This window comes from Acinonyx jubatus, chromosome B4, assembly GCF_027475565.1.
Source record: "Acinonyx jubatus isolate Ajub_Pintada_27869175 chromosome B4, VMU_Ajub_asm_v1.0, whole genome shotgun sequence".
Taxonomy (NCBI): domain Eukaryota; kingdom Metazoa; phylum Chordata; class Mammalia; order Carnivora; family Felidae; genus Acinonyx; species Acinonyx jubatus.
The window spans coordinates 917,892-938,434 of NC_069387.1; the positions used below are offsets into that span (position 1 = coordinate 917,892).

The 20,543-nt window shown below is 47.6% G+C and overlaps 1 long non-coding RNA gene and 1 pseudogene across 3 annotated transcripts; one reads left to right on the forward strand and one right to left on the reverse strand.

Moving 5' to 3' along the window:
- The first annotated feature begins 4,528 nt into the window (after positions 1–4,528).
- LOC106977734 (RNA guanine-N7 methyltransferase activating subunit-like) lies at positions 4,529–6,427 on the forward strand (annotated as a pseudogene).
- A 180-nt stretch (positions 6,428–6,607) lies between these two features.
- Positions 6,608–20,105, reverse strand: LOC106977723 (uncharacterized). 3 transcript variants are annotated; one of them, XR_008299855.1, is made up of 3 exons: positions 18,718–20,069; positions 13,387–18,125; positions 6,608–7,022 (listed from the first exon to the last, which is right to left on the reverse strand). It is a non-coding gene; the product is annotated as an uncharacterized LOC106977723 (long non-coding RNA). The 3 variants fall into 3 exon arrangements; XR_008299854.1 differs by lacking the exon at positions 6,608–7,022 and adding an exon at positions 20,076–20,105 and having other exon boundaries at positions 8,293–18,125; positions 18,718–19,772; XR_008299856.1 differs by lacking the exon at positions 6,608–7,022 and having other exon boundaries at positions 8,294–17,381; positions 17,974–18,125.
- Between the last annotated feature and the right edge of the window lie 438 nt (positions 20,106–20,543).

Sequence of the window (20,543 nt, forward strand, 5' to 3'; positions counted from 1 at the left end):
CAGTCTCGAGGGGCGACCGCACGAGGCGGGTGGGGGACGGACGCACTGTCACGCAATTACCGTGTGTCGTCCAGAGGGCGCGCTCGCCCGGCTCCGCGATTCGCATCCTGGGTCACACCACGCCTGCGCTCCACGGGTGTTGGCACCATACGTTAAAAGGCGTGACAAGTGGTAGCAGGTTGAGACAGGGATGGAAAAGTTGGAAACTCTGTTTTGGGGGGAATCAGTGAAGGCACCAGGAATGGTTTCTGAACTGGGTGGTAGCATTTGAGGCAAACATGATAGGTAGTGACAAATATTCGGAAGGAACTGGAGAAAGGGATTTATTTGTGCTTCGTGTGGCAGTTAAAACCTGTGTTTGGGCCTCTGTGTTTCCCTTCCTCTCCGGCCTCCCTGCTGCCCCGCCACACTTCAGGCAAGTGTGCAAGTGGAATTTAATTGCCTGGGGCTGTGCCAGGAGACTGGATGACAAGGGCCCTCCCTGACTTTTATGGAAGCTGGTAAGAAATTAAACAGTTTGCTGTGGTAGGGTAGAGAGGAGTGGTACTTTCAAGAAGTAGGTACTTTTAGGAGAGGGGCACCTGGGTGGCTCAGTCGATTAAGTGTCCAACTCTTGGTTCAGACTCAGGTCATGATCTCACGGTTCATGAGTTTGAGCCCTACATTGGGCTCTGTGCTGACAGCATGGAGCCTGCTTTGGATTCTCTCTCTCCCTCTCTCTCTCTCTCTCTATGCCCCTCCTCTGCTCTCTCTCTCTCTCTCTCACTGAAAATAAATAAATAAACTAAAAAAAAAAAAGAATTAGGAGGAAAAGATGTCCTGGGAGGAATAGAACAGGTGTAGGTGACCTGCCTCGTGTTACTAACCTGCCCCCCTCCATGAAGGTGCCCTGGGAGGTGGCAGGACCTGGGATGGCCGAGCAGCCGCACCCACAACGGCCCCAACGGGACCCTGAGCATTCCACTGGCAATGAGCACACACGAAAGGACTGAAATAAGAATGTCCCTGAATATTTGGCTCTGCGTAGGCCCCTGGGAACTCCTCATTGCCCTGGGGTCGTCGGGTGTTGGCCGGGAATTTTATAACCACTGGGACAGAATGTTGCCATGGACACTACCAGAGGGAGACTTGGATGTAAGTCTAAGTTGACTTACAGAAAGAAAGTGCAATCTCTCGCCTGTCTATATTTACTGTCAGGTAACTGTAGATTTGTAGAGGGCAAGGGCCAATGAGTACCAGTCCTGAAATGAGGATTTTAGTTAATGCCAGAAAGAAATTTCTAGCCACTGACACTGTCCAGAGGTGGGGTGGGCTGAGGTGAGAAACCACGGACTCTGGTCACAGGTGGGAACTTGAGAGCTGTCCTTCAAGGGTATTTTGAAGGAGAATCTCACGATGATAGGTACAAATCGGATTAAGTAATCCCTTCCGTCCCTTCCAGATCCGGGGTTCTGCGATTCTGTGAATCCATGGGGTCCCTGGCTCAGAGTGGGAGCAGGATGGAGATTCCATGCGGCTTGTGTTTGCACCGGTCCTTGGAAAGCAGCGGCAGGACTTCTGTCCTCGAGCACTCTGCACTGCATCACAGCCGTCCTGTTGGTCCTGGTCCGCCTCCTAGAGCAGGTGACAGAGCGCATTTTCAGAGGAAAAGACAGCTGCGTCGGCTTGGATTGTTCTCAGAGGTGCTGTGCTTTGTTTCTTCCTTGAAGTCCGATGAATGTGTTTTCCTTTCCTTTGTGGTTTTTTATTTTTCTATTGTGTTTTTATTTTTTCCATGATGATTTATTTATTTTGAGAAAGAGAGAGAGAGCAAGTGGGTAGGGGAGGGGCAGATAGAGAGGGAGAGTCCCAGGCAGGGGCCAAGCTGTCAGCACAGAACCTGACGTGGGACTCGATCTCACGAACCACGAGATCACGATCTGAGCCGTAAACCAGGAGTTGGACACTCAACCGACTGAGCCACCCAGGTATCCCATTTTGTTGTTGTTGTTGTTTAATGGTAACTATCAGACTGTACTGAGCATCAGGAGAGAAAAACTGTGTGAAAACTGGAAGTACCAGTGGAAGAATCAGGGACGAAGGAAATGAAAGATGGAGATTGAGAAGGAGTGGAAACATTGCAAGTAGCATTTCCAAGCCAAGCTAAACGTTTTATTACCGGATGTGTCAGAGCTCCAGTGTTGGGTTTGGCTCGACTGTCCTCCGGTGACACTCTGCTCCATGTCAGATGAAGCGGGTGTTTTCAGAAACCGAGTACGGTGGCCTGTGTGTGCGCAGAGGCGCTCTGCCGCCCACGCAGCGTCCACACCCAGGTCTCTGGAAGCTGTTCGAGCCCAGCCATCGTTGAGGAAAACATGATTTGAGCGAGCTTTGGGAGCAGAAATTGGTTCTTTCATTTTAACTATGTCATTTTATTGACAACGTAAGGAATCCCATCAGTTTCAATATTGGTTCCAATATCAAAGTGTCAAAAAGTAACTTTTCTTTCCCAGACAAGCTTATAGAAATTGTTTTTGTCGCTCAAGTGAACCACTAGGAGTTCTGTGTGATGCTATGTCCATTAAACACAGGGAAGGGAGGGTGTGTGCGAGGAATCGATCACTCTGCTTCATTGCTCTCCAAGTACAGTGTCCACTCAATTACAACTATTAGAGTTCTGTAATTTACGGATACTAGGAAGTAGAGGTGACCAAAATTATTTTACAACAACAGTGAGAAAATATGGCTTTCTCAATTTGTAAGGATTTCTGATTTTGATTCCACATCATTTGATGTGGACTCATTTGCATATCAGGAAAATATTTTGGAAAATCTGTTTTCGGCCATGGCAGAGTTGCCTCGGTTGGACAAACCCTCCTGCTAATAACAATGATAAACTCTATATCAAATATGAAGAACAATAGTGTGAAGGCAGCAGCAGCAAGTGGAAGCAGACAGAAGCTGGAAGGACACAATCGTTGAAATAAAGGAAGCAAACCAGCGGATACCATTTAGCCACATTCATCTGACTTCTCCGCGACAGCACATCCCAGCCCCCTCAGGGCTCGTGACACTAGGGTCAAGCAAAATGTGGCGATTTTACCAAGATAAAGAGAGAGAGTTTGGAGGTTGATGCTACCAGAGGGCTGGAAACTGAAGAGAAAATACCAGAAGGGAGGGATGCACCAGACTGGACCTCTCACCTGAGTTTGCACAAAGACATTTCACAGTCTTGGCTGGCTCTTAACTACACGTGTGTGGCTCTTAACTACACCCCTCCCACCCCCGCACCCAGAAATCAGCAGCTGGAAAGCTGAATAGCTGAGGAGGTCCCGGGCTGCCCAGTGCTGGAGACAGTTTGGAGTTCGATTTCCATCGAGTGCGAAGGGCTTGATAGACACTGTGGCTTTCCCAGAAGGGACACCCCTTGGGGTATTGGTCACATTTCAGGCTAAGAGTCTTCTGTGTTCTTTTCTGTGATGCTCACTGAGGTGCAGCCACAAGAGGACATGCAGGAGAGATTCAGGAAAGAACAAGTTTACTATGCTCATGGGTCCCAGAAATGGGAGGCACAATGCCATGCGGGGCCACATAAGGAAGCACCAGAATCATCAGGAGTAAGGGGAAAGTGGAAATCGAGACCTTTACTGGGATTTCTGTAGGAAAGAAAGGCAAGATGGCAGGGCAGACAGCCTAGGACTGGCCTGGTTGAATAATTCCATCAGGCCCTAAGCTGTAGGGTATGTCCCTGGCTCTGAAACAAAGACAGAAGAATACTGCCTCCTGGGTGCAGGGGCCAGATAGGGGAGTTCTGGCTCCAGACTGGTTAGTTTGCAGATCAGAGGCATGCTTCCCGACGAGCTTTTTGGCATCTTAACAATTGGCTGGCCCTGGAAGGGGCAGTCTCTCCCCAGATAGAAAAGTTTTAAATATGTCAAAATATATGAAAACTTTTAAATATGCATGATACAGGAGAGTATACTCTGGAGCAAAGAAGAAAACCGAAGCAGACCCGTTTTTTTTTTTTAAGTTTATTTAGTTTTGAGAGAGAGAGTGTGTGCGGCAGAGAGAGAGGGAGACAGAGAATCCCAAGCAGGCTCTGCACTGTCAGCGCAGAGCCTGACATGGGGCTCAAACTCAGGAAACATGAGATCATGACCTGAGCCTGAGTCAATAGTAAAATGCTTAACCAACTGAGCCTCCCAGGCAACCCAAAGCAGAGCTGTCTTAACAAAGATTAAAACCAGCCTTCCAAAGGATCAAAGTAATCTGCCACAAATTTAACTGCCTACCAGAATAATAAGCAAATGTCTGCTCTTTATAGAGAAAGGTAACACAATCCAGAGTTTCTACAGTGTTGTCATCCACAATGTCAAGTATACAGTGAAAAACCACTAGATATGCCAAGAAATATGAGACATAATCAAGAAAAAAGTGAATAGAAGCAGACCAACAGATGACCTAGATGTTGGAATTAGCAGATAAAGACTTTAAAACTTTAAGACTTTTTATAAATATAAAAAACAATTTATGAAAAAAATGTGAAAAGATGGACAGAACAGGTGAGTAGATGAAAATTCTCACCAGAGAAATGGGAACTATAAAAAAATTAATAGAAGGAAAATTCTGGAAGTAAAAATAATACAATATCTGAAATGAAAAATTCGATAGACTTAACAGCATAATGGATACAGAAGAGAAAGGATCAGTTAATTTGAAGATACTTCGTTAGAAATTATCCAAATTAGAGAGGAAAGAATGGAAAATAAAACAATGTCCAAGATGTGTGGAACTATAAATTGGTTAAAAATACATGTTAATGGAGCTTAGGACTCTAAGGAATTGAAGGAATGGGGCAAAATAAAGAGAGATAATAAAGTATAGAACTGTCTCTTCTATATTTAAAGAGATAATGGACAAGATTTTCTTTAATTGATGAAAGACACAAACTCACAGATCTGAGAAATTCAGTGAATCCCAGTCAGAAAAAACACAAACCACTCCTAGACATATGATAGTTAGATTACCAAAAAGGGTAAAACTTAAATATAGCTAGAGAAAAACTGCACATTACATTCAGGGGAATAACTCTATGATGACAGCTGAAAAAAAATAAAATGATAGCTGATTTCTCATCAGAAACAATGAAAGCTGGGGCACCTGGATGGCTCAGTTGGTTAAGCATCCAACTTTGGCTCAGGTATGATCTCATGGTTCGGGGGTTCAAGCCCTGCATCAGGCTCTGTGCTGACAGCTCAGAGCCTGGAGCCTGCTTCGGGTTCTGTGTCTCCCTCTACTTCACTCACACTGCCTCTCTCTCAAAAATAAATAAACATTAAAAATTTTTATAAAAAAAAAAAGAAACAACGAAAGCCATAAGACAATGTAATAGTATCTTTGAAATTCTAAAATTACTTACAAATTAAAAAAAAAAAAACACCAAAAACCTAGCAACCTAAATTCTATACCCAGTGGAAATATTCTTCAAAATACAGGAAAAATAAAGACATTTTAGAAGAAAAAAGATCTCACAACATTTTGTACCAATGGGCCTGCACTACAAGAAATGCTAAGGAAGTTCTTAAGGTTTAAGGGAAAGCATCCAAGATGGAACCTGAATCTGCAAGAGGTACCGGAAATTCAATATACAGGTAAATTTAAAATATTATTTTTTCATAAATTTAAAAAATCTGTTTAAAAGAATAGTAATGGGGGTTGGGGGGGGACGCCTGAGTGGCTCAGTTGGTTGAGCACTCGACTTCGGCTCAGGCCATGATCTCATGGTTCATGGGTTTGAGCCCCAAGTCGGGCTCTGTGCTGACAGCTCAGAGCCTGGAATCTGCTTTGGATTCTGTGTCTCCCTCCTCTCTCTGCCCCTCCCCTGCTTGTGCTCTGTCTCTGTCTCTGTCTCTCTCTTTCGAAAATAAATAAATAAATGTTAAAAAAAAAAAAAAAAAAGAATAGTAATGGGAGTGGCTCCGTTACCTTGGAGAGGTGAAGTACTGGGAGATCCTTTGGCCACGCTGTGGGCCGGAGATGGAAACAACATAAACATTAAACAGCAAAGCTGCCTTAAGTTGCTGGGAATTTCAGGAATACAGACCCTTCTGAAGCTGTTCCAAATTTTGAAGAGACGTTTGCCGGTACATTCACAGAAGATGTCAAAGAGTACCATGAATACCTGAAGAGCCCTCCTAGGTCTCTTTCCAATTGTTGAGGAGTAGAATAGCCGAGCTGCTGGGAGCCAGAGACACAGAGGTGATCAGTTGCAAGGTAATAGACTGTTTAGAGGTCAAACCGGTGGGGGTGGCAAACTGACACTCGATCCAATCAGCAGCATGGACAATCCTGGGGTAACAGTTACCTGCAGTATAGACATGAAACTTACTATCCCCACGGATACGGACACTGTGGTTACAACCAGCCAGCTCCCTATGGTTACTGCTGATGGAAACGTCAACAGCTTTTAGTAAAACCATTTACTCTGTGTATCTTCTGTTGGTCATAGTTTTATATCTGATTTCAGAGAGTGGATTATTAACTTTTTAGAACTTGTGACTTTTTTTTTTAAATGAGATCTTACCAGAGATGTGATGGTTGCTGGGAATAAGTACTCTCCTAAAAAGGTTGTGGATTATACTGCCTGACTTCTACTGCAGATTCTTCTTTGTTTCATGATTTACCAGTGCGTTCCACTTGCTATCTGTTTTCCTTGTTTGACCTCCAAGAGTTCTGTCTTTGTTTTACACAGAAATAATTTTAAAGTAGAAAATGCTTGATTTTACTCTGTGAGATAAAGAAGTATCCATTTACTCGGATGTGCTCATTCCTAAATTTTTACAGAGGTTGGTACAGTCAACTCGTGAATGCACAATTGTGCTTTCTTGCACGGTGTTGTAGGTGACCTCAGCAGTTGAAAGGTAAAACGATGGTCGATACTTCTTTTGGCTCTCGTTGTTATGACTGTGGTATTTTGTAATTACTCCAGGTACGAGTCAGCTCCACAATCGTTTTGGTCTCAAAGAGGGATGTCAAGAATAAAGCTGTAAATAAGGAAGGAACTCTTCTCAGTTTCAGTGTCTTGATCTAGTGGTGGGTGAGATTAGGGCATACGACCATTTCACACAAACTGTAAGGCTTTTTGCTAACTTAAACACAGCGTATCAAAACTCACGTTATATAAAAGTTTAACTCTGTAAATGTTCCCGTTTCCTTTTCAATGGTATGTATATGACGCTGCATTCTGACTACTTACTTTTATGGGATTTAACGTGGATCGATTGAACAGTGTTATAGGCACTTCCAAATGTGCCCCTTGCTGCTCCCTCTTGTATAAATATAGTGATGCTGTAATTTCCTTTTATGCTGATCATTTTGTTTCAGGCCATTTTAATGGCTTTATTCAAATAAAATACTACAAGATTTTTTAAAAATAAAGAAATAGTGATGATGATGATGATGATGATGATGATGATGATAATGGTGATGATGGCATATTGGGGGGTTATGATGCACATAAAAGTAAAACAACAACGCGATGTGCTAAGGAATAAATGAATATTATATCGTTTCTTACAATGAATGTGAAGTTTTAGAACATTAACTTACAGTAGACTGTGATAAACTGAAGGTGTGTATTGCAATCACTAGAATTACCATTAAAAGATATTTTTAAAAAAGACACAGCTAAAAAGCCAATAGAAACAATAAATGAAATACCAACAATTACTTACTAATGGAAAGAAGGGAGGAAAGAAAGAATAAAGAACAAATGGAAACAAAGAGCAAGATGGCAGACTTAACCCCAGCTTTGTCAGGAATTACATTAGCTAGAAATAGTCTGAATATTCGAATAGAATCATTAGACTGGGAGAAAACCAAATCTAACTATCTTCTATCTACATCAGCATGTTTTTTTTTTTTAATTTTTTTTTCAACGTTTATTTTTGGGACAGAGAGAGACAGAGCATGAACGGGGGAGGGGCAGAGAGAGAGGGAGACACAGAATCGGAAACAGGCTCCAGGCTCTGAGCCATCAGCCCAGAGCCTGACGCGGGGCTCGAACTCACGGACCCCGAGATCGTGACCTGGCTGAAGTCTGACGCTTAACCAACTGCGACACCCAGGCGCCCCTTTCAGCATGTTTTAAACTTAAAGACATAGGTAGATTGAAAGTAAAAGGACAGAAAAAGACCCACCATGCAAAATCTAATTTCAAAAGAGCTAATGTGGCTGGCTATAGTAATATCAGAAAATGCTATAAAATTTTATAAATTTATATGAAGTTCATAGACATGCAAAAGGAATACATGTTAGAGAGGAATGGAGGTGCAAATTACTTTTTTCCTAGGTATTTTGCAACTGTATAATAGAAGCAATTTACCCTTTTAGAAAAGGAATAGTTCTGCATAATGGTTGAAGTAAACTATTCAGATTTGGGTTTAAGTGTCAAAATGTATGACACGTGTCTTTAAAACCATGAAAGGAAATGTTTTAGGGGAAGCAATTTTCTCAAAAGGAAATTTGAAATTTGATATCTATCTTTATCGTATAATTTTTGCAATATTACACCCCAAAAAGGACTTCTTTAATTAAGCTGAATTAAGTATAACTTTGTTTTGAAAACTTTTGAAAGATATGTTAAAACCCCTCGAAATAATTGAAGTGATATTCTCAGGTGTTACAAAACTAGGAATGGGAAATATTTTTTAGTAAGTACATTTAGGCAGGTAACTGCACCTGTTCTAGAATATACCAAATTTAATTATGTAGAAAGTTATATTCACCCCATCCTTGGAATTTATTTTAAAAGGCAAGGATTTAAAAAAATTAAGTTATCAAATTACCATGATACCCAAACCAGACATAGACATTGCAAGAAAGCCATAGACCACCATCCCTTATGAATATTGATGCAAAACTCCTCAACAAAATACTAGCACACTGAATTCAGCCCCATATTAGAAAGATCACACACCATTTCCAAGAAGCATTTATTCCTGGATTGCAAGAATGGTTCAACGTATGAAGATTAATCAGTGGAATATGATACATTAATAGAATGCAGGTGAAAAAAACATATAATCATCTTAATGGATGCAGAAAAAGAATTTAAGAAAATTCAATGCCCTTTCATGATGGAAACACTCAATAAACTGGGAATAGAAGGAAACTTTCTTAACGTGACCCATATGTGAACAATCTGCAACTAAAATCGTACTCCATGGGTACAGAGCGAAAACTTTAAAGTCAACACCCATTCACAATAAATACTCTCAACAAAGTATAGACGGAATATAATAAAGGCCATGTATGACAACCCCACAGCTAACATCATCCTCAGTGGTGAAAAGCTGAGAGCTTTTCTGCTGAGATCAGGAACGAGACAGGGATGTCCACTTTCACCACTTTTATTCAATGTGGTAGTGGAAATCCCAGCCACGGCAGTCAGACAAGATGGAGAAATTAAGGCATTCACATCAGCAAGGAAGGAGCAAAACTTTCACTCTTTGCAGATGACACGATACTCCATATTGAAAACCCTAAAGATTCCACCAAAAAACTATTAGCACTGATAAATGAATTCATTAAAGTTGCAGGATTTTTTTCCCTACGATATTCCCTATGCTATGTACTTTTCATCCCCTGACTTACTTATAAGTGGACGTTCGCACCTCTTAATCTCCTTCACCTAGTTCATCTATTTCCTAACCCTCTCTTCTCTGGCAGACCCCATTTGTTCTCTGTATTTATGAGCTTCTTTCTGTTTTTTGTCTTGTTTTGTTTTTTAGATTCCAGATATAAGTGGAATCATAGGGTATTTTTCCTTCTCTGTCTGACTTACTTCACTTAGCCTAACAACCTCTAGGTCTATCCATGTTGTTTCTAATGGCAAGATTTTATTCTTTTTCATGGTTGTGTAGTGTTCCATTGTGTGGGCTTCTGATTTGCTCACTTCTGTGCCCCAGAGCCTACAGCAGTGCCCAACATGTTAGTATGAAATAAACACGTGTTGAATGGATGCGTCTCAGTTGGAAACTTTAGCTCTGAGCCACCTGCCATCCATCCTTGGGGCTATGTGGTGCAAGTCCGGAATGGAAATCCTGTTCCATGACCCCAAAGGAGCCAGCCCTGACACCAAGAGCCTGGGACAGAAATAGGGCCACCACAGCTCATCTGATGGCTGGGCTATAAATGGAACAGGAACTTGAATGACTCCGATGATTTTAATAAACCAGAGACTCCTCCAATACTTGGGAACAGGAAGCCTTATGGTCCAATGAGACCCCACGGGGCCCTGGCCTCATTCCACAGGAGAGGACGAGCCCCCTCTCTGGAGTATCTTAAGGTGGAAAAGTGTTGGCATAGTTATGGACAGACATGGATTCCAGCTGTGGTTTGCCATTAACTAGCTGTGTCAAGTCTCATACCATCTCTGGGCTTGAGGTCTGTCCCAATGCAAAGATGGAAACTGGCTAAATAACAATATGTAACTGATTAGTTCATGAACTCGACCAACATCTGTTGGGAGAGGGCTGTGCCAGCGACAAGTGTGTAGCAGGGCTACAAGGAGGCCCCTGTCCTTGGTGACTGCCTTGTGGGAGGTCCGCAGCCTGGACTGCTTTCTGAAGACAGTAGTGTTCACAGTGACAGACTTGATCTGAGGTCATGAAAGATCCAATTTAGGAATGGGGGCAAGGCCAGAGGAGTAGTAACAACTCACAGAAGTAACAGAAATTAGGAGAATCGGTTTGTTTGGTTCTCTTGTGCTTCAATATTAATGATTCCATTTCCACTATTTTGAGAACCCATGGCATTTGTATTTTAAGGGCCATATTTTTGATCATCATGTCTTCTAGTGTGCCAAGCCTATGAATAAATCCTGAACTACCCAAAGTTTCTCAACCTCTCCCTTCTGTCGCCAATGTTCCATGTGACAGATGAATTATAGGTGAATCTGTGCGTCTCCAGAAACCTGGAAACCTCCTCACTCTTCACCTCCCCTTTTGGGATCTAGTGCATTCTGATGCATTTAATGAACCTGAAGGATACATGATATCTGAGTGTTACATGTAAATGATCATAGATGTTTTGGTCTTATTCAACACGGAGTTCGCAAGGATCAATATTTAACTCAGGTTAGAGTTAACTCAGTCAACTTTTCTATTATGTATGGCTTACAAAGAGAGGAAAAGAGACAGGTTGAACTCTGATGAAAGGATTGAAATTATTTAGAAATCCCACAAATATCTCAAAACCTCACTTTAGGCTGCTAGCAATTTCGTCCATCCACTCATCCACCCACGCACCCATCCATCTATCTACGCAAGCACCCATCTACTTACCCATCTATCTCTCCACCAGCCATCCATCTGTGATCAACACATTGCTTATCGTGGTAGAACAAAATCATCGGAGAGATCCTTTCCAGTTCTAAATCTCTAAATTTTATTATTTTATGGCCCCAGCACCATTCTAGCTACTGTGAGGTATACTAAAATACAAAGCACGGACATTGCCCCGGATTTATAAGCTGACTTGGGGGATTTGTTCCTTGACTTCTCTAGCTTCTAGAAGCTTCCACATTCCTTGGCTCACGTCCCTTCCTCCATCTTCTAAGATAGCGGCGTGTCATTTCTCAGACCCTGCCTCTGTGGCCACATGTCTCTGTGACACAGTGGGGAAAGAGTCCCCACTTTTAAGAACGGGCATACTTAGAAGGGGACCAGATGATCGAGAGCACTCTCCCCATCTCAAGGCTCCATGCCCATAATCATATCCCTTTCCGTGACAGAAGGTAGCACTCACGGGCTCTGAGGACTAGGACATGGACCTCTTTGGGGACAGTTTTCTTCCTGCCTCAGTACGTGCTTTCATTATCTCCAGTTTCTCGAAGAGAACATTGAGGTTCAGTGAAGCAAACAATTCACCAAGGCTCTGCAGCTGCCGAGGGGGAGGGGTGGGGTGGGGAGCGGTGTCTCGTTCCAGCCCCAGCTCCTGGCCTCCTGGCCTCCTGGCCTCGGAGTCAGAACCTCAGATGAACAGATGCACAGACAGACCAAGAACAAACTCCAATGTCATGTGCACGGTGCACATGGGCGCAGGTGCTTTGACAGTCCCAGGTGGGCAAGGGGAGAGAAGGAACAGGGGTCTGAGTGACCTACAGTCAGGTGTGCGGGGTGGTCGCAGGGTTACAAGATGGCAGATGGCCCTCCGTCCCCACAGCCCCGCCCCTGACACATAGCAGAGCTACTAGGACCTCGTCTGTGTCCGACCCCTGCCCCCCACCGTCCCCAGCAAGCACACTTAGCTTCCCAGCGCACCACAGCCAGCGAGGCCCGAGTGTCTGCCCCGGATGCTCACCAGGCACTGGGGCCGCAGGCTGAGTGCTGGCACCTGCAACCTTGCAGGCATGGTACCCAGAGGGGAGCCCTTGGAAAGAATCTAGTGAGGACCTGCCCATTTACATCCAATGATTGCCCAGCTGTCACAACTGTGAGCACTGATATAAATGAGGACTGTCGGAAAAAGCAAGTTACTCAGGTGCCCAGTCTTCACAGTCAGGTCCCTGTTACCTCCCTCCTCCCGGCGGTGAAGGTTGGTTGATTGACACAAACACAGAGTTGGACCTGTGAATCAGCTACTGTCTGTCCTTCAAGGAGCCAGTGGGTACCAGGCAGATGGCGCCCAAACCACCAAAGTACTGTGTGCAATCAGTGCAAGGAGGGCAGGCGGACAGCGCCTGGGCAGGCCAGGGCAGGACACTCACCAGTGCTCCTGGACCAGGAGGAGCCTAGGCAGGGGTGGGGCCAGGAGGGAGACAGAAGTCAACCAGACGTCCCTAGGAGTCCTGGCCTGGAGGATCTGGGCCCATGCTGTCCCGCAGGGATATAATGCAAGCCACATCAAATTCTGAGTGATCTGGTAACTGCTTCTCTAGAAAGTAAAAGGGGGGAGCGCCTGGGGGGCTCAGTCGGTTGAGTGTCGGAATCTTGATTTTTGCTCAGCTCATGATCTCACAGTTTGTGTTTCAGTCCCCACGTCGGGCTCTGTGCTGACAGCGTGGAGCCTGCTTGGAATACTCTCTCTCTCTCTCTCTCTCTCTCTGCCCCTCCCCAACTTGTGTGCACCCTTTCTCTCTGTCTCAAAATAAACCAAAAAAAAAAATATATATATATATATATAACCAACTCTGCTCCAGTTTTGGTGGGCGGTGGCCTGGACATCAGAATTAAAACACAGCCGTGTGAGACCAGCCAGTGAGAGCACCATCGTCACAGCCCAGCCGCTGCCAGGAACCGTGCGGAGAGGTGTCTGGGACCCCTCGCCCAGGTCCCACCCTGCCTGAACCCCCTCTTCTGGAGACCGCCCTTCGTGCCCTGCCTGTAACTTCCTTATTTCACTCACCGTGTTTGCTCTAAGATCCTTGGGTTGGGGTGTACATCTTACTCTGTGATACACGGTTGTTTGCCCTTCAAAAATCTATTCTGAAAATATAGGTATTGGCAGGTATGAGACGTGGAGAACACAGACTCACACCGCTGTGGGTTTTCACTCTGTGGCCCAAATCCCCTGCTGCTGGGGACATTTGCGCAGTGCAGGATGTCAGGGGTGAGCACAATGGGTGCTCGGTTGGTACTGAGTTGACGTGGGCTGGGTGCCCTCTGGCTCTCGGGCCTATTTCCTGACTGGCTTTGCTCCTAAGTCAACAGGCAGGAAAGGTTAAGCACCCGCACAGAGGCGTGAACTCTCATCTCCGGCGCTGGTCCAGCCCTTCCATGCCAGGAGGCGTCTACACGGGCAGCAGCATGCTTCTGCCAGCTTCCGGGAGCGGCCGCCTGGGTGCCGGCTCCGTGTCCCCCTGCTCGGTCCCCGGCAGCCACAACTCTGCCGGGCAGCACCTGCCATAGGATGGGGGAGCTGGGGGAGGGCGCCAGGCCTGGAAGAGGCTTCGGGGCGCAGCACTGCCTGGGCGAGGCGAGTCCGGCGGGCTCTGCGGAATGGGAAACCCAGACCCGACCCATCTCCAGACTCCACCCAGACTCAGGAGCCTGGCAAGTTCAGAGTCTGATTTCTGTGCAGTGAGCACTGGGTGGAATGAGATTCAAGGTGGCTGCAGAAAAGAGTCTGGAGGGTTTTTAGGGGGACAGACCCCAAGATAACCAGGTTCTCCAGATGCAGAGCCGAGGCTGACAGTCACTCACAAGCAGCATCTTTCTCGGTGCCAGGAGGCTTGCCAGCGTTTCTCAGATGGAATGTTCTGGAACAGTCCAACGATATCAGAAACCTCATTAGCAGAGTTGGGGGAGCTGCTGACAAGAGTCCAAAGAACAGGCCCACAGGGAAGCTTGGGAAGTGTCTCCAACCCGGAGAAGTGTTTGGCACCAGGTCACCTCGGAGACGTGGACTAGTTCACGTTCACTCAGATTCCAAAGTAGATTTGAAAACTGGGTTGTTTAAAGTCATAAGCATAACGTGGCACGCTTCCTGATGACAACCCTGATGTTTACCACAAAGCGTTGCAGCAATCAAAAGTCGCCCCGTCAAAAGTGTGGGCGAGGGTGGGATCCTAGCGTGGCCGTGGCCACAGCCGATCCGAGGAGAGTTTCCACCCACCCGGCGGCCAAGGGCGCCCACCTCCCCACACAAGTGAGCGGCATTCGCGGCCCCTCGTGCTGACCTTGAGCAAGAGTGTAGCAAGAGGAATGAATGTGGCCGTCTGGCTCTCCTCTGGAGGGTGGAAGGGACACCAGCCCCGCATCCGGCTGAGAGGTGGCTCCCAGGCGCTCCACCCTCGGGGACTCGCCATCCGCCGTGTGGGTCTCGGCAGGAGTCACACAGACGGGAAAGACCATCCTGTTCCACACTGCCTTCACTCATTGCCCTCTTGGTCTCACTCCGTGCACGCTCCCCAAGCCCAAGAGTTGGGGGGCACACTGGCCTTCCCTTTCTGACATTTGGCGTGAAGCCGAGCCACGTGGAGTCTTGTATTTATGCAGTCTACTGGCCAGCCATCAAGCCCCGCGGCTCTTCCTGGTAGCGCGAGTTTCAGTTGTGGGTGAGTGGACGTCATCCACAGTGATTCTGTTGTCGCGAGGAGGCTGCGTAGCCTGGTGGTAGGAGAGCCTCACAGGTCAAGGCCAGAAGAGCCGACGCCCTGGTGCTCAGAAGGAGGTTCCTGACTGCAAGGGGTCAGGGGCGCCGGCCGCAGGCTGGCCTTCGGGCTCCACTGGGGAGCACGGGGTGGGAACAACCCTCGAGACCTGGGTCTCAGGAGGGTGACGTTAGCTGGACCGGCTGGCTGCACCAGGGGCCTTGCTGAGAAATTCGAACAATTGCCTCTGGTCACCTGTAACGTGTGTCCTGGGCTGTGGTCACAGCACACTGCTTTCCATCAGCTCACACCCTACTTACAGGTGCTGTCATTCTCACACCAGCGTGGAGAGCCCCCCAGAGGTCGTAGGGGCTGGATCTGAACCACTGGGTGGTCACAAGCAACACATGATCTCCCGTTGCCTCAGGCAAGCAGCAGATGCGTGCAGGTGGAAAGACACAACCCTCTGTGATTCGTGTCCTATTATTCACACTGGGGCATCACAAAGTATTTCCACTCGTCATCCAGATCTGGTCCACTGCCTGGAGTCTGGTGGGGCTCCGCGTTTTGGTTTTTCGGATTCTCTTACAGCACATCACTTCCACAGGGAGGCGAATTGTGGCCAAAACCAAGACGGCAGATGCCAATGCATACCTCACTACAAAGCGGTGCTGGTGACGTGTGGGGTTGACACTGTGGGCAAATGTGTTTCTAACACCGGGTTGTGGCAGCCACATCTTGAATCTGTGCTCCCTTCTGGCTCCCTCGGCCTCCATCAGAAAGGCCGAGAAAGCATTCTGACTCTCCCCGCATTCACGCACGGTCTGCAGCTTTACGAGCCTTCTCAGGCCGCGTTCCCCAAAAGTTTGGGAATGCCGCTCCCACACAGGATGGGGGCTCCTGGGTATCCCCAGACATACCCTGTGGCCGTTTTCGAGACTCCGACACAATGGGCCACAATCGCTGTGCCGTAGCGCATCCTAATAAGGGTCTTGGTTTTTACATTTCGTATCTGAAACGTGTGAACCAGTGACTTCTAGCTGGGAAGTTGTAGCACGGAACCAGATGTTCTCCGGATGAGGATGAGTAGTGAGTTGCCGCAGAGAGTCCTTGGGCCGTCGGGTTAAGCCAGGCCTCTGCCGGCCACCAGTGCGGTAACAGCCCCAGACTCCGAAAGACGAACCTAACCGACCGTTCCTTGAAAGAAGGAACTCTACTGTGGGTGGTGAGGTTGGAGCGCGGGAGGGAGGAGGCGGCTCCGCACCACAGGGCGGACACGTCCCGCTGTGTGAAGGTGTGGCCGGCCGTCCGGAACAGCAAACGGCAGCCCCATCACCAAGCACTGCACGAGGTGCACGGGAGGGGCAGGTACGTGGTCAAGGTCCCGTGATGGTGACTCAGTGAGCGAAAGGTGACCGCACAGCAGGCTTGCGCCAAGCCACCGGCCTGTGGACAGTGGATCAGAAGTGTTCACGGACAGGCAGGGTCCTAACACTGATACCGCACAGCTACGCAAGGCGAAGTACGAACACCCACACAAAGGCTCCTTTTAGGCAAGAAGTTTGATCACATTCCCCAGGCACAGATTCTGCTGCAAAACGTACTTTTCATCTGTGAGAATCACAGCAACAAGAAAGTACAACAGAGAAGACCAATTCCGCACAACAGGCATGGAAGACAGCCTGTTGCCGTGACGGACCCCAACTGGCTGAAGTTGCCAGAAAGCACCGCAGGGCACCCTTGAGGGTCCTTCGCCACAGCCAAGGCTTACTTCCGCCACGAGGCTCACCCTCTGAGGAGCCCGAGTCACCAGACATCTTCAAACACGGTGGAAATCAGCTCAAGAATTGGTGACCTGCCTTCACTGCAGGTGGCCTTTCCGACTCTCCTCTAAAAGGGCCCCCAGACACCAGCACCCTCTTAGTGCTTCGGGACACACACCTGTCCCCAGGAAGCCACACTGAGCCAGGCAAAGGGCAGGTGCAAAGGGAAGGACGATGATTCTCATCACCACGCAGGTGGTGTGTGATGCTGGGCACCTCCTCCCGGCTGTGTGGCTCCGGACCGCGGGGCTTGGGCATTCAGACACGCCTCCCGGCTGCGCAGCTCCTGCGAGTGGCCTCGTTTTCCCACAGCCCCTCCCCCAACGTCACACCCATAGACGCACCATGACCGGAGGGTGTTCCATACGTCTCTTCTGTTCATGTGCTGGTTCTTGTCCCTTACAAAGCTAGCAAAGAACTCAGATTGTGCATGACGACGCGCTTGGAGGGATGCTTTCATTGCCACGTGTGGGAGCCAAGAATCTCTGGTAAGAAATCTGGCATTTAATATACTTGGCTGGTTCAATCAATTAAGTGTCCGACTTCGGATTGGGTCATGATTTCAGGGTACATGGGTTCAAGCCCTGTGTCAAGTTCTGTGCTGACAGCTCAGAGCCTGGAGCCTTCTTTGGATTCTGCATCTCCCTCTCTCTCTGCCCTTCCCCCACTCCCTCTCTCTCTCTGTCTCTCTCTCTCTCCTAAAAATAAGTAAACATTAAAAAAAGAAAAAGTGGGACGCCTAGGTGGCTCAGTCAGTTAAGTGTCCGACTTCAGCTCAGGTCATGATCTCACAGCTTGTGAGTTCAAACCCCGTGTCGGGCTCTGTGCTGACAGCTCAGAGCCTGGAGCCTGCTTCGGATTCTATGTCTCCCTCTCCCTCTGTCCCTCCCTTGCTCACCCTCTGTCTCTCTCAAAAAATAAACATTAAAAAAAAAGATATCTAACATTTAATATACTTCGTGGCAATGAAGTACATTACCTTGTGCTGACCCAATAAAGTTTTCATATAAAATTATGTTAAAGTTAGCCCTCATATTAACATCTCTTACTTTATGACTTATGCTTTTGTGCACGTACCTTAACTAATCACCAAAAACAATCCTTTGGGGGTGGACATGATTTCTCCACTTGGCAAGGAGGGGCCAGGGCTCCGTGGAGCTGACTCACCCACCACAGCACATGCAGCTTGTACAGGGCAGAGCTGGGGTGGGGACTTGAGGCCTTGGACTCTTCACATGGCAAGTGTTTATTGTTTTTTTGGCAAATATGATTCCAAATTCATGAGAGAACAGTAAAAATATGAAAGGCCTGTCAGTTTTTTACTGATAAGATTTACAAAATTACCTCACATTTCTTTTCTGACACACATGTTAATGTATTTGCTCTTTGTCAAGAGTCCTGTTTTGGGTTTCTTTCAAAGAACGGTTCCTCTTCTGTTCTACGTGACCAAGTAGGCTTCAACTGTTCTGTGTAAAACCAACAACATCACGTATATTGACTTTATATTATTATTACCATTTTAAACAGTTCTGTCCCCTCCATATACTGTCTATATATAACGATTGCATTTACAGGCCAGTGGGGTCCCATCCTGTTTGCCACTTAGAGCCACGTGATTTTGGGGAGAAGCAAACCTGTAATCCTATGTTAACCGCACACCACAAAGTTGTTGGGAATACTGTTGATACTAAAAAGTATAGCACTTTGTAAATGTTAATGACCTGTAGAAATGTAAGAAGTTGTTCGATTTTTGCCTAGAGGGAGGAAGGAGCTCAAGAAAGGATAGTTGTCTGTCTGAGGCCAAGGATTGGTTGGACTTACCTAAATATTGGATTTTCAAGGAGGATCCGGCCACGTAAGCGTGAGGGCGATGGGAGAGGCTGAGGGAACTCACGGGCGCCCGAGGGAGAGGAAGGGCACCAGCAGAGCTCTGCGGGGCTGTCCAGCAGTTCAGCAGGTGACTGTGGGCACAGAGTCCTGATTATCCCAGAGGCTTTCTGTGCAAGTGCCACGGAGACATAGGAGGCATATTTATCTAACCTCCTGATAACACAAAAAAGGGCATTATAGTTAATAGCTGAGAGAATCGTGATTCAAAATTATTTTCAACTTCAGAACATAGGAAGTTTCTGTAACAACAATAGGACTTGTTGAAAGGATCTGAGAAGGTGACAGAGAAGCAGAACAGCTAATGGTCAAGAACAAAAATGTTGGGCCAGGCCACCTGGGTTCAGACCCAACTCTGCCACTGTTAACTGTTTGACCACAGGCTAGTGAGCAGCTTCCCGTGCCTTGGTTTACCCACCCACCTTGTGGGGTTGTAGGAATTAAGTGAGTTCATATGTAGTTAAGCGCTTCGAATAGTGCTCAGCACATGGTCACAAGTCCATAGGCTTACCACGACATGTGTTACCTGAGGGAGTCGCCACACTGTTAGCAGAAGTTATAGTAGTAAGTGTCCAGATGCACCTCCCTTATCAACTTTCTCCTCTGTCAGACGCCAGAGGGCTTGTCTCCACTGCCCCCCCCCCTTGATGTTCCTAATGCACTTTGTGGGGCTAATTGCAACCCTCTGCCTTGGATCAGGCTTTGTCTTCTCTGCCCTGTGTTCTTGGGACTTAGCAAGTCCTTTTTCTGCAGTCTGCAGGGGAGTCAGGGCGTGGGCTGCCCTCTGGCATGGCAGTGTGAGGCTAGGTCTACTTACAGGGAGAAGATGAGTTTTTGATTTTCAGAAATGCCCGGTTTGACACATCTGAAATCACGCAGGTGGGCATTTCACAATTGATTGGAAATGTCAGACTGGCATTGAGAGAGAAGTTGGGACTGGAAATATCTGTTTTTTCAGAGGAATCCATGCAAGGCAACCGTCAGGGGACCTTAAAAGAGAGACTTCATGGAGGAAGAGCAAGAGCTGGAGGGCAAAATCTTGAGGACAAGCTGGGCGGGGAGACAGGCAGGTAAGTTAGCCAACAGAACAGGCAATGAGAGATGTCCGGGGAATGGAGACAGGAGGGTTTTAAGCAGATGGGAAGCAGTTGGGAAGACAGAAAGCGATGGCCAAGGCATCAGAGAGAGGTTGACAGTTGAGGCTGGCTGGGGGCGGGGGGAGTAGGAGCCCAGGAGGCAGGGATCAGACACCCGGGGAACCTCTGGGGGGCGGGGAGGCTGGGAACACAGACCTGGGTCTGGCTTCGCAGACCGGGGGCGGGGCCGGGGCCGGGATGGGGAGATTGGTAGCCCCCACCCCGCGGACGACTCTGCTGTCGCATTACTCATTCATTAAGATTTCGCTGCATTCACAAGTCCAGAGTCGGTGTAGGCCGCAGAAAACGCAAAACCAGGGCGTCGGATCCTGGGAAGCCCCCGCCAGCGGGCCACGACCACGGTGCCCCGAATCCTCCAGGATCCTGAGGCAAACACCCCGCCCTGAGACCGCCCTGGGCCCTCGAGAACCCCAGAGTCCTGGAGTTCCCCGGCCCCTGAGATCCCCAAGACCCTGAGACCTTCCGAGTCCCCCGGGCCCCCCCGCCCCCACCCGAGAACTCTGGAGTTCCTGGGACTCCGGGCCCCTAGACCCCCGGAGCTCCCCGGAATCCCAAGCCCCTCGAGCCGGCCGGATCGAAAAGCACAAGCCCGTAGGCGGCCTG